The sequence below is a fragment of the Arachis ipaensis genome, chromosome B06 (genome assembly GCF_000816755.2).
Source record: "Arachis ipaensis cultivar K30076 chromosome B06, Araip1.1, whole genome shotgun sequence".
In the NCBI taxonomy this organism is placed as follows: domain Eukaryota; kingdom Viridiplantae; phylum Streptophyta; class Magnoliopsida; order Fabales; family Fabaceae; genus Arachis; species Arachis ipaensis.
The window spans coordinates 121,838,045-121,851,168 of NC_029790.2; positions in this window are offsets into that span (position 1 = coordinate 121,838,045).

Sequence of the window (13,124 nt, forward strand, 5' to 3'; positions counted from 1 at the left end):
TGACGGTCTTCTCATGATACTTCGATTTTTGGATTTTTCGTGGTTTTGGTTGGAGAGATTCTTAGGGAGGTTATCTTTTTTAGTAGGATCCGATTCCAAAACTATTGTGGTGGGCCAGTGTTTAGCTAACGGATCAATTATTATTATATATCTAAATTTTCTTATAAACTAAATCCAACTAAGTTAAACAATAAAATTAGAATGGAAAAAAGCTCTGCATACAAGCCATTAGGGCTTGTATGCTTTACAAGTTCATTAACGAATAAACCCCAAAAACGCGCTGCAAGGTCTACGTCTAATACACGTGCTATATAAAGATTTCGCGTATATATAATTACCAAATTTAAAAGATTTGTTTCCTTCTTCGTTCTCCTTATTTCTAGATTTACTCGTTCTCCTTATTTCGTTCTTTGTTCTTCTTCTTCTCGTTCTTCTCTCTTTGTAACTCCAGCTTCGTTTTCTATTCGATTTTTTGTTTTCTGAAATCAAAGTTTGAACGTTTTGAAGATAATGGATGATTCAACCTCAGATTGTCAGCTGAATCAGGGCGAAGTGGATTATGAATTTGAATCTAACGAAGTTCCTGAGGTTTGATTTACATACGATTATTCTGAATTTTGTTGCAGTAATTTGTATAGCATTGTGTAACTGAATAATTCGTGAACATTGACTGTGAGACTAACGCGTCAACATAAATCTGTGGATTGAATGTAATGTATTAGCTTTGATTAATTATCTGGAATTTATAGCAAACGCTCGGGTGTAGATCAGAACTTTTTTGGGTGTATTTTTTCGGAAAGTATGGGTGTATTTACAGTTTATGGCTTTTTCTGTTATTTTAGCTGAGTTGTTATCATTCGCGTGTATTATATTAGACATGATTGGATGTGTTTTTAGTTTTTGACATGGTGTATTCTGCATCCTGTTTATTTACAGTTTATTATTTTTTTGTTATTTTAGGTGAGTTGTTGTTGTTCGGGTGTATTATATCAAACATGATAGGGTGTATTTTTTTTTGTCATGGTGTATTCTGCATCCTGTGTATTTACAGCTTATGGCTTTTATTGTCATTTTAGTTGAGTTGTTGCCGTTCGTGTGTATTATATTAGCAATGATTGGGTGTATTTATAGTTTTTGACATGGTGTATTCTGCAGCCTCTCTCTGTTGTTGATGACCAGTTTGTTCCGAAGGTTGGAATGACCTTTACCACCCTTGAAGATGCTGGAAAATTTTACAGGAACTACGCCAAGGCTGCAGGTTTTTCTACAAGAGTTCGGAGCACAAATAGGAAGGGAAACAAGATTAAGAATCAATTGATTACATGTAGCAGAGAGGGAAAATGGAAATCTAAAATATCTCCGACCGAGAAGACGAATCCGACAGCCGGTTTAAACTGTCCTGCAAGAATTTATATACACACATTGAAGGATGTTGGTGCTTGGATCATTTCAAAGGTTGTGCTGGATCATTCACACCCTTGCTGTCCAAGTAAAGCAGAGATGCTCAAACAGCACAGGGAACTAAGCATGTCCATTCGTCGTACAATAGAGAATAACGAGGAGGCCGGTATCAGACCAAGCAAAACTTACCAATCATTTGTTGCGGCTGCCGGGGGTCACCGCGAGTTAAATTTTATTGAAAAGAATGTGAGGAATTACATTACCAGGGAAGTGCGGAATGTTTCCGAACAAGAAGATGCAAAGAAATTCGGAAAATATTTGTTAAGAATGAAAGAGAAGAATCAGAATTTCTTTTTTGAGCTTGAACTCGAGGAGGATCAATCGATTAAGCTGGCTTTTTAGGCCGATGCAAGAAGTAAAGCTGCCTTTGAGTATTTCGGAGATGTTATTTCATTTGACACCACCTACAATACAAACAGGTAACAAACTGTCCCTGTTTATGATGCTAAATTAATGTATTTTTATGAATCCGCAGCAGAGGTGTATATTGGCTGTTTTTTGGTGTATACAAAGCATTTGTTGGGTGTACTTAATGATTTTCCATTCTGCACTATGGTAATTTGTTTCAGGTATAATTTGGTTTGTGGTTCTTTTGTCGGGGTGAATCACCACGGTCAATCAACACTTCTCGGATGCTCTTTGATGAAAAACGAAGAAATTGAATCATTCAAATGCCAAGTTGTTTGGAACTCTCATAGCAAAGACTCATTTGATAGGAATTGGAATGATTTTCTACTAAATTTTGGTCTTGTGGACAACAAGTGACTTTCAGGTAGTGTTGGGTTAAAATATGCAGCAGAGGTGTAAATTTAATTTTTATCGGGTGTATTTATAGTCTGTGTTTGGGTGTATTATGCAGATCTCTATGAAAACCGTCATATATGGGTTCCAATCTATCTAGATCACCACTTCTGGGCAGGGATGAGAAGCACACAAAGGAACGAGAGCATGCATTCATTTTTTAACAAGTTTATTACTCGGAACAGCTCGCTTATTCAATTCGTCAAACAATACGATAATTGCCTCAGAAGCAGGGAGCAAGCAGAGAGAGAATCAGATGCTGCAGATTTTTATACGGTCATACCGTGTGCAACCAAATCCTCCATTAAAGCTCAGTTTCAAGATGTGTACACTCATCAAAAGTTTAGGAAAGTCCAAGCGCAATTCAGAGGAAAGGCGAATTACATCACTAGATTAACGAATTCTGCTCTAGGCTATTCAGTATATGAGGTTGGAGAACAAGTTTCCAGCTCAATATTCAACAAGTTTGTGGTTACTTACGACTCAGTAGCAGCCGAGGTAAAATGCCAATGCTTATTAGTCGAGTCGAGAGGGATACTGTGTCGTCACGCACTAAGCGTGTTAAGCTTTGAACAAGTAAGCCAAGTGTCACCTAGATATATACTGGGACGATGGAGCAAGAAGGTAAAGAGGCGACACACACACATCAAGAGCAGCCACGACGAGCCACTGTTGGAGCCAAGAAGCAAGAGGTTTGACCAATTGGTTTTTTGTTCGCAAAATATTTGCGAATTTGCATCCGAATCGGAGGAGCTGACTGCAATTCTGCACCGTGCGTACGATAACTTCATGGCTGAGATGGAATCACTAAAAGCCAAAAAGAAGGAGATATCTTCTTTATCTCAAGAAGACGCCAACTTGGAATCCGTTAATGAGCTTTAAAGCCCCCTAAGGATTCGAACAAGAGGACGTCCAAAAAATAGGCTAGGTTTAAAGTTGGACAAACAGATTGCAAATGCCACAAAGAAAAAGAAAACGAAAGTTTTAAGTGAGGTAAAAGTGATGTTCTTTAAATTTGTGGTGATTGAGTTTATTTTTCTCGTTAATAGTTTAGCTAATATGTGGGTTTGTTATATTCAGATAAACCTGTTTGATGCTGCATCAGTGGTGCATTCAAATTCCAGCCAATATCAAGGACATGTTATGAATTATCAGTTCAGGGTACCAGCAGCAGGGGATAACTTTTTGGGTGTATAGTTACAGAATATGGGTGTAAAAGCACTGTTCTTTTGGGTGTATTTTTGTGAATTTTCTTGTGATTCACATTTTACATATAGATACATATATATACTTCAGAATGTTGTTTTTATGTTATAAATACTGTTTATTTTTTTTACAACGGTTTAAGGGTTTTATGTATTAGGGTTTAGGGTTTTAGGGTTTACAGGTTAGGGGGTAAGGGTTTAGATTTTAAGTGTTTAGGGTTCAGGGTTTTAGGCACAAAGCATCAGGAGGGATAGATTTCAAGGTGTATATTCAACTATCTTTGGGTGTAAAAAATGGCAGGTTATCGGTGTATATTTGATTTGATGTTTTTCTTCATATTATAGTACTTGTAATTCATACATTTTGAATACAGCAGATAGAGTTTAATTATTGAAAGAAATTTCACAATAAACTGTATTATAATTGTCAAATATTTATAACATGTCTTCCATTTGTTACAAGACTATATAACATTTACATTAAGTAGTGTCAACATCCTGAGAATCTATCTGACAATATGGACTCAATAACAACGAGGATGGCTTGGAAAGTCTGATTGCATTACTTCCCCTAATGGCTTCATCTTTGTCTAGATTCATGTCATGAAATAGAATCCGGGAAGCATATTCTACTCTAAAGTGGTCCACCTCGTCCTACAGTAAAAAAGAATATTCTGTTTAATCAACCATGTTAATTGAGTAATGTAATACAGAGTTATTTAGTTTTAAACATATTTACCTGGGTCCAATTGTCCCACTCATACTTCCACCTCTTAATGTTTGCGGGCTCAAATATCTCAAGCCACTTCATTACGTAGATAGCACAGTCATAGCTGAAAACAGAAAAATAAATTATAAATTACATATAGAAAAGTTTAATTTTCAGAGTGAAAGATTTATACCTTGTCTTTTGGCCCGAGATGTGAAGGTATGGTGCTACAATTTTCCTGTCCTTGTCCTTTGATTTGAGAGGTGCCCCCCAGCATATACTTTAATTCGTGAAATTACGTATCCCTTAAAACACAAAACAAATAAGTAATACATGAATAATTTCAATAAAAGGATACACCCAAAGGAGTTAATAGTTATCCCTTATATTAAACAGAAATACACCCAACTATATATATATATATATATATATATATACAGAACACAGAACCAACTTACAACAAATGTATTCAGCACAGTTCTCGCATCGGAAGGAGATTTATTGTGTAATGGGTCGACTATATAAAATTTCCTCTTTCTTGTATCAGCGATCCATAACCACCAATGATGCGAATGGAAAACAGGTGCAAATATCTGAAATATGTTCAGATTGAACACTGTTTTAGTTTATTTGGCACATAAGTAAAAAATGATAATAAGTAGTTTTAGAAATGAAAACTTACATAACGATGTGATTTTAATTTTTGAAGGTCCAAGAAGGGTATGAACATTGGGTAGTCTTCCATCCTGAATGGCTTATTGTTTTTAGGCTGTAAGAATACCCCCTGTGGATGATTTGCAAGGGCCATGTTCTGCAAAAATTGAGAACAACCAAATGAATCCAGAAAATACACCCAAACGAATAAACAACTGACACCCAATTGAACACAGAAAATACATCCAAATGAATAAACAGAATACACCCAATGTAAGAAAAAAAATACATCCTAAGGAATGCAAAAAATACACCCAAAATTCGTTGAAGCAACCCTTACCACAATATCAGGGGGGAGACAGTATACTTCTTCTTGAAACATTTGAATATTTTGTTGGTTTACGATGAAGCACATGGCAGAGACAATCTAGAAAAAGATGCCGAAATCAATTTTACATCAATCAGGATTGTAGTTAATTTTGGTGATAAAAATATTAATGTTGTTGTAATATTACCTCAGCTTCTATATGCGTTTTAGGCGCGAGTGATGCAAGGTGGAGTTTTGACAGAGTGTATCTATCTTGGGCTTGGAGTCTGCAGACGTTGTCAAACTTATCAGTTAGCCCATCTGCGTAGGTCTTCACTCGTATAGCCCAGTGGTAGCATTTCTGTTTCATGTCAGTAGTATTTAAATTCGGCCTGACAGGAGTTTCAAACTTCTCGAAACTCTCTGCCCCACTCTCCTTTGGAATCTCTGGACTTTTTTCTTTTTTTGTCACCCCACCACTTGCAATTTTATGTACCAGATCCTCTAATTGTTCTAGCAGTTTTGGGGTTTCTGGAGCTTTTGCCATGTGTTCATCTTGCGTTGACACCCCCTCCTGCGTTGTTGTTTCTTCTTGGCTGGAATCAGTGAAGCCAAGGTTGAATGATGGCATCGGATCTTTTTTAGGAACGTACGATGCTGTCCGTGCCATCATCATCAACGCAGCAGCGTCTTCTGGGGCTGGATTACTGCGTGATCATGTATAACATATTATAAGAATAAGAATATACGGATGATAACCAAAACATTAATTTTACTCTGATGAACTTACATTTTAGATGGAGCTAGGGGAAGTGTGGGTGTACTTTCTTCAAGTTGTTGGGGGGGGGTTCAGGAGTGCTGCATGGCACATAAAATTAATCATGACGTAAAAAAACTATTCAGGAAGAATATACACCCAAACTGTAACCCAATATACACCCAAACTGTAACCCAATATACACCCAAACTGTAAACAAATATACGCAAATACTATTTCTTACGTTTTTGTAGTTCCTTCAATTTGTAGCAGAGGGGTTGGTTTATATTCTATCTCAAGTGTTTCTTCAAATTCCGACACAGTGGTTGTTTGGGACACTGGTACACAAACTTGAATCGAAACTCTAAACAAGAAGAAAAATGAAAGGTTAACAATGCCTTTGTAAATAAAAAGGTTATAAGGTTGAAATATTCTTGAAAAATTCACATTGTAAGCCCTTCGGACGGTGTCTCTTCCCTCACAACCATCATATTTGAATCAGCCGGCTCACTGGCTGACTCTTCAACCAGACTCAACCTAAAATACACCCAAAGAAAGTCAAAAATACACCCGAACAATTCAAAAGAAAGACAGGCTTTGTTTTTTGAGAACTTACATACTTGCAATTTTTGCTTTTTTTTTCCTGCCTTTTTTTTCTCGAATAAAACAATAAAGGGCTTTTTTTTCTAAAAAAAATATATACAGAATTAGAAGTAGAGGTAATAAAAGAACAAAAGTAACGGTTATTTGAAAGAGAAATTACATGCTCTCTGCCGGTCGGTTTACGCTACTTTGTTCTGTGTGTCCTTGAGAGGAAGGATCATCACTTCCCAAGTTTACGTTCGGTATTCTAAACAGAGTTCATGTTATTCAGACAAAATATCATACAGTTAAATCATGATAACAAGATTTTATCAAATAAAGCTTCTTACGTTTCAGAGGAGACATAGTGACCTTCCGTCGATCGCAGGTCAGCTTCCTTCTCCCTGTGAAATAAGAAATAATTATTAGCAAAGAAAACACCCTAAAATATGAAATATACACCCCAACAAGACATACCCCTCTGCAGCAGATTTTTCATCATTTTCTCTTAAGAATTCATCTAGATCTTCACTTCTAATTTCAGATCTGACAGTACATGCATAAAAGAACATGTTAACAAAAATAATCTTGATGATAGACGGTAATATAGCTTATAAAGTATTGTACCCATGATAGGATTGATCTTGTTCAGGAGATGAATGCTCAACAACAACCTTTTTCTTTTTGGATTGTGTCCTGGGTGGAAAAAACAAGTATGAATCAGAAATAAAAAATTAATTTTATCACAAAATATTATCCAAAGAAGTGCTTACTTTTTTGGTGTTCTTTGTGTCTTTTTTTTTTTTGCTTCTTCACCGGTGATGATTCTTCGCTTCTATAAGTTAATAAGAGACACTCTGTTAATATATGAAATCTTGATAATAAAGCCAAAAGAAAGGAGTAATAATTTCAGAACATTACTCATCAGTTGATTCAGATTCGGAATCAGAATCCTCTTGACTCTTCTTTCTTTTTTTGGAGTCCATTCTGGAAGGCAAACAATCATTATTTAAAACATACTAAAGATATAAAATACACCCAAATGAATGCAAAAGATACACCCAAGTGAATGCACAAGATACACCCAACATAATAAACAAAATATATCCAACTTAATAAACAACATACACCCAACTTGATAAACAAAATACACCCAAATGGGTCAAGAAAATACACCCAACTTGATAAAGAAAATACACCCAAGTATGGTACTTACTTTTTTCCTTTTTTGCTGGATTCTTTTCTTGGTGAATCCTCTGAGCCTTCTTGAGTCTCAGACTCAGAGGTAGAACTGTCACTATCAGTTGTTTCTGTCTCCGAAGACGATGTTGAACTTGCCTTCCTTTTTTTTGTTTTTTTTTTATTTCTTGTTTTTTTCTTTTTTCTCTATTTTTTTCATTTTCTCTCTTGTTTCCGCCATCTTTACAATCCCCTGAAACATTAGAAATTTTAGTTAGCAGCATTCAGGTAAATAAAATACACCCAACATATTATGTTCACTTACCATATTTTCCTCTATTTCCGCCCTCATTCTTTCAACCAATTGCTCCTTACTCCAGTTGGCAATCCAGGGTTTTGGAGGTCTTTCTGCCCTCTTCTTGTCTTTATTTTTAGAAAGATGAAAGTAAATTATCATCAGGGCAAAGAGGCAGCCATTAATTGCCTTTTTCCTTTTCTCCTTGTAATCGGTTATGCCCTTGATGATAAAACTCAAAACATGCCCTCCCCAGTTTCGCTCTGTTATGGTGTCCATCTCAAAAATTGGGGCCAGGTGCACAGGTGAGATTTTGTTTATTGTCGTTGGTAAAAGGAACGCCATTTGTATATAGAGGATGAAAATCCTCTTGAACATTAGGCGATCATGTTCGTTACCAACGCCAATATCCATCATCTCATCTGTAAGATTTTTGAGGGTCTTACCCTGGAATCTTCTAAAAATTTCTTTATCATCCTCAGAAAGATCCTTATAATTGACTTTCTGAGAAAATAAATCTCCTACAAAAAGGAAAACAACAATAGTATGAAAATCAGTTCAAATACACCCAAGCATCAATTTAAATACACCCAAGCATCAGTTAATATACACCTATAATTTTTAGCGAGTTACCTGATGCGTTGATGCCAAGCGCATCACCTATTATTTTTGGTCTTATTTTAAAAGAACCGTAGCCGGTTTCCAGTCTGTTCTCCCCTAATTTGAAGTTGTTAGCCAACTCCCTTAATACTTGGTGATGCACCCTTAGTGGCGGAATGTGCATCAAGCCATCGAATCCCAAATCTCTAACAATCGTTTTCTTCTCCTCACTCATGTTTCTGAATTTCTCACTTAACAAATGTGTTGCACACTTAAGGTCTTTGGTTTGCTGTAAACAAAAACAAAATTATAGTCAGATATATTTCTATTATATAAAACTGATTTCATCTAAGACATATATCTGTTCTTACATTTTTCCAGCTTGGTTTCTCGCTGCCATTTTTTCTGAAATGAAAAATACACCCATAGATATCAGTCAGATATCACTCAAACATGTATTAATATACAAGGTGAAGCAACATTACAAGGTCAAGCAATATACACCCATGGACAAGCAAATATAAGAACAGTTGCAACTGCTGACTATTACAGTATATCAGTTCATAAATATAAACCCAACAATTTATACCATATACACCCAACAAATTACTCCATATACACCCACCAAACTACGGAATATACCCCCAAAAATCAGTTACCAGAATAACTAGAACAACAAGAACAGTAACACCTAGAAGAACTAAGAAGAACAGTGTAACATAGAACCAAGAATAACAGTAAAACCTAGAACAAGTAGAACATTATAAACTGTAAAATGAGACGTAGAACAAGAAGAACAGTAAAATGTACAACAACGTAGAAGAACAGTAAAACCTAGTTCTTCGATTTCGAAATGTGGAAAATATACAGGATGACTAAAATAGTAACGTAACGTACCTTGAGTATTATAACTTTTTTTTCTAGAGATTCTTGATCGAGAGTTCTATGTTGTGTTGATGGAATTTTCGAATCTTAGTGACGAGTTGTATATCTTCAGTTTCGAATGTTGCTCGAAAATGGAACGGTTGTGTTTTCTTTGAATGGCTTAGAGAAGTGGAAGAGTGTGCCATTAAGGAGTGGAAGAGTGCGCCATTAAGGAGCGGTTTACGCGAAGTGCAACCGTTTGAGTGGAGCGCGTGTAAATGACGCTCCATTCAATGTAATTCAGTGCGCGTGTGCAAGGATTGTAGGCTGGGAACTTATATGACTTGTAAGGTCTTTTTGCTTGTATGTGTAGCAGGCCCGTTTAGAATAATGCTAACCATAATTATTTTTTGTTATATTAAATTAATTTAGTTAGATTTAGTTAATAAAAAAATTTAAATATGTATTATTATTATTATTATTATTATTATTATTATTATTATTATTATGAAATCTAAAACGACAAAATCCAGTTAATTATGAACTTACAGAAATCAATCAGACTTAAAGAAGCTAACAACTAATAGAACTCTACCATGAAATATTATAATATTGAAAAATTATCTCGTATACCGGTTAAAGTAAGCGGAACAGCATATATCTGGTACGAATAAGTTGCCATAACATATGTTTGTCTTGTAGCGAAGAATAAAGAACTAAAATAACCCTAATTTTGTGAATGGATTGTCGCAAATGACAAGCTCAAAAGCGTAGATGACGAGTACATTATTTAAAGGACAATTTACTTGAATAAAATGAAATGGAGATATTTTTATGCAAATGCAACAATTATATTATGTAAATTGTGGTAAGTTACCACGTTTTAAACTTTACACATAAACCATGGCAGGTAAGCACGGTTTATGAAAGAAAAAAATGAGTATAAACCGTGAAAAATAACCACGAATTAGACTTAAATAATGTAAGTGGAAACCGTACTAGGTACTCACGGTTTATTAGTAAACTGTTTGAACATAAAACTCCTTAAGTTACCACGGTTTATGCGTGCAGGTATATAAATACATAATCTGTATTAAGTTTTGACAGATTTTATTTATGGTGGGCCAAAATTTTTGAAACTCTGAGAGTTTGAGAGTTTGACAGATTTCATTTCTGCGTTTTATATATCTTCCTTACTTATAATATCTTGACTTTAAAAAATAAAAGACTACATATTTGTTGGCGTTATCTTTACGAATGTAAAATAAAAGTAAATAAGAGAGGGGATCTATTAGCACTTTTATTATACTGATTTGTTTATTATTATTATTATTATTATTATTATTTGTGAACCACTCCGTTTTATGTTTTGATGTGTGGCGCAAATTAGTTTTGTTGTTAATGAATCGTGGCAAGTAACAAAGGTTTTTGCATTTAAATATCCCTTCATAAACCGTGGCATGTAATAGGGTGCTTGCTTCTTAAACCATTAGTATTTACCACGTTTTATGCTCATCTTGCTAACTTCATAAATGGTACTTACTTGCTATGGTTTATGTGTAAATTTCAAAACGTGGTACTTACCACAATTTACATAATAATAAAATAAGACACGTAAGTAAAGGAATTGCAATTGTTGCATTTGAGTAAAGATTTCTACCAACTATTTTATTTAGGTAAATTGCCCTTATTTAAATTGGTAAGCTGTTTTGTCGGAAGCCAAATAAATTTGGATTGGTGGCTGGTAGGCTCGAAGGTGTAAGATCTGGTGGTGGTGTCAGAGCCTCAGGGAAGAACGACGCAGAGGGGTTCTTTGCGGTTGGATTCGTTGATTTTTCTTCCTTATTCTTTCTTGTACTCTCCTGATTACTTCTCTTTACAACAAACCTTACACAAGTGTGAAACAAAATCTACAATGATCTTCCCAACTTCAAAAAAAGATATGGATGAAGAGACATAAACCATACATGGTCAACGGAACTTTTCTCAAACCGAAAAAGATCGAATCATAAATAAGTACAACAAACTCCAAAAAAAAAAAAGAGATCAGCAGGGAGAGACAATGAAAAATGGACTTAGAGATTATTTTTAGATTATTCGGAATCCACATAAACAAAATTTTCTTATTAAGACCCTTTGACAAGTTGAACGCAAAATGGCAGTGATCTCTTTCTCAGATATACACAATCATAGCAGCTAGACTATCCATTTAATTTATATTTTTCTATTTTATTTATTTATTTAAATTTTTTGCCTTGCCTCTTTTTTAAGCAAACAAAACAAAATAGGCATGCACTACTTTTCTGTTACCTTTTAGAATTTCACATTGCTATTTATTATTTATTGCTACTTCCACTTTGCATAGCTTCTTGCATTGTTTTACGGACTTTTCTTTGTGGTAATAATAGTTCATTTGGTTAGAGACTTTTTTTTTTAATAATATAAAATTTAAGATAAATCATTACTTTAAATTCTCTAAAATGTTATTGTGCGTTTGGTGACAAATATAGTAAAGTAGCTGGTTGTATGAGTTGCTAAAATTATCGAGGTTGGTCATGATTTTATTTGGGATAAATTAAAAGGGACGGCCAATTTGGCCACAAAAAGATTATATGAACACAATGATAATTGATTGGTGCAATGTGTATAGTACTAGACTTGAATGTGGAACTTGGATAAACTGAAAAAATAGAAACCTATTTGAGGATCTCCTTGAATAAATCATGATGTCCAGTTGAAAAATTCATATTAAAAGGAATAATGATGAGGAATATATTCACATTGCTTAGCTTGAGGTGTGAAATGCAGTTGCTAAAGAATTGGAACTCTGAGCAGATGGTTGGATGCCCAATCGAGAAATTGGTTCGACAGTTGACAAAGTCAAGCTAATTTATCGAGTTGAAGTGCTCATCGATAAAGACATTATGGATGAAACAACATCCTTGCTCAATCCTGAAGCAAGTTTAGGCCGCAACTCTAATGAAGATGACGATGGAGCAAGACTGCTGATTGGTGTAAGTGTGTAACTGACATATCAGCTAAGAAAGATCAAATTTGCATGCAGGACCAAATTTACAGATTCCTCACTGCTTATAATGGGTGCAAGCTGCAAAGTGGTGCCCCTTATCCTTTGATTATCAAACACAAACATTGGATGATTGATAATTAAGAACTCACAAGCAATAATAGTCCAACCTTAAGCCACACGACCCAAAATAAGAAAAAAAAAAAAGAGCCCATCTCCACATTGCCTCAGCTCGGTTACAACATAAAGTAAGACTAAGAAAAGGAGTTAGTCTAAAGTAACTTGGAGTCTTAGATAGACCTCACATCAACTCTCCTACAATACGGCTAAACAATTCAACCGGTTGCAAGTCCAACTTAGACCTTAGCTTTTTCTGTCCACTATAATCAATACATATGAATCTACACCGTTTACATAATTTAATTTAAATCTTAATGGTGCAAATGTGTGGAATACCAAATTCCTTTCAAATAGAGTGGCATATGGGAACCGCTTCTTATAATATTAATAGTTGAGTAGCAGGTGCGTCAGATTAATCACACATCAAAAAAAATAAAAAATAGTTAAGAATTTATAAAATTAAAGACTTAAATTTAATACATAATGTTTTGAGTTAAATGTGATATTTTATTATCCTTTATTCTTTTAGTTAATTTCTTTTTAAATTTTTTTTTTTGTAGTCGAT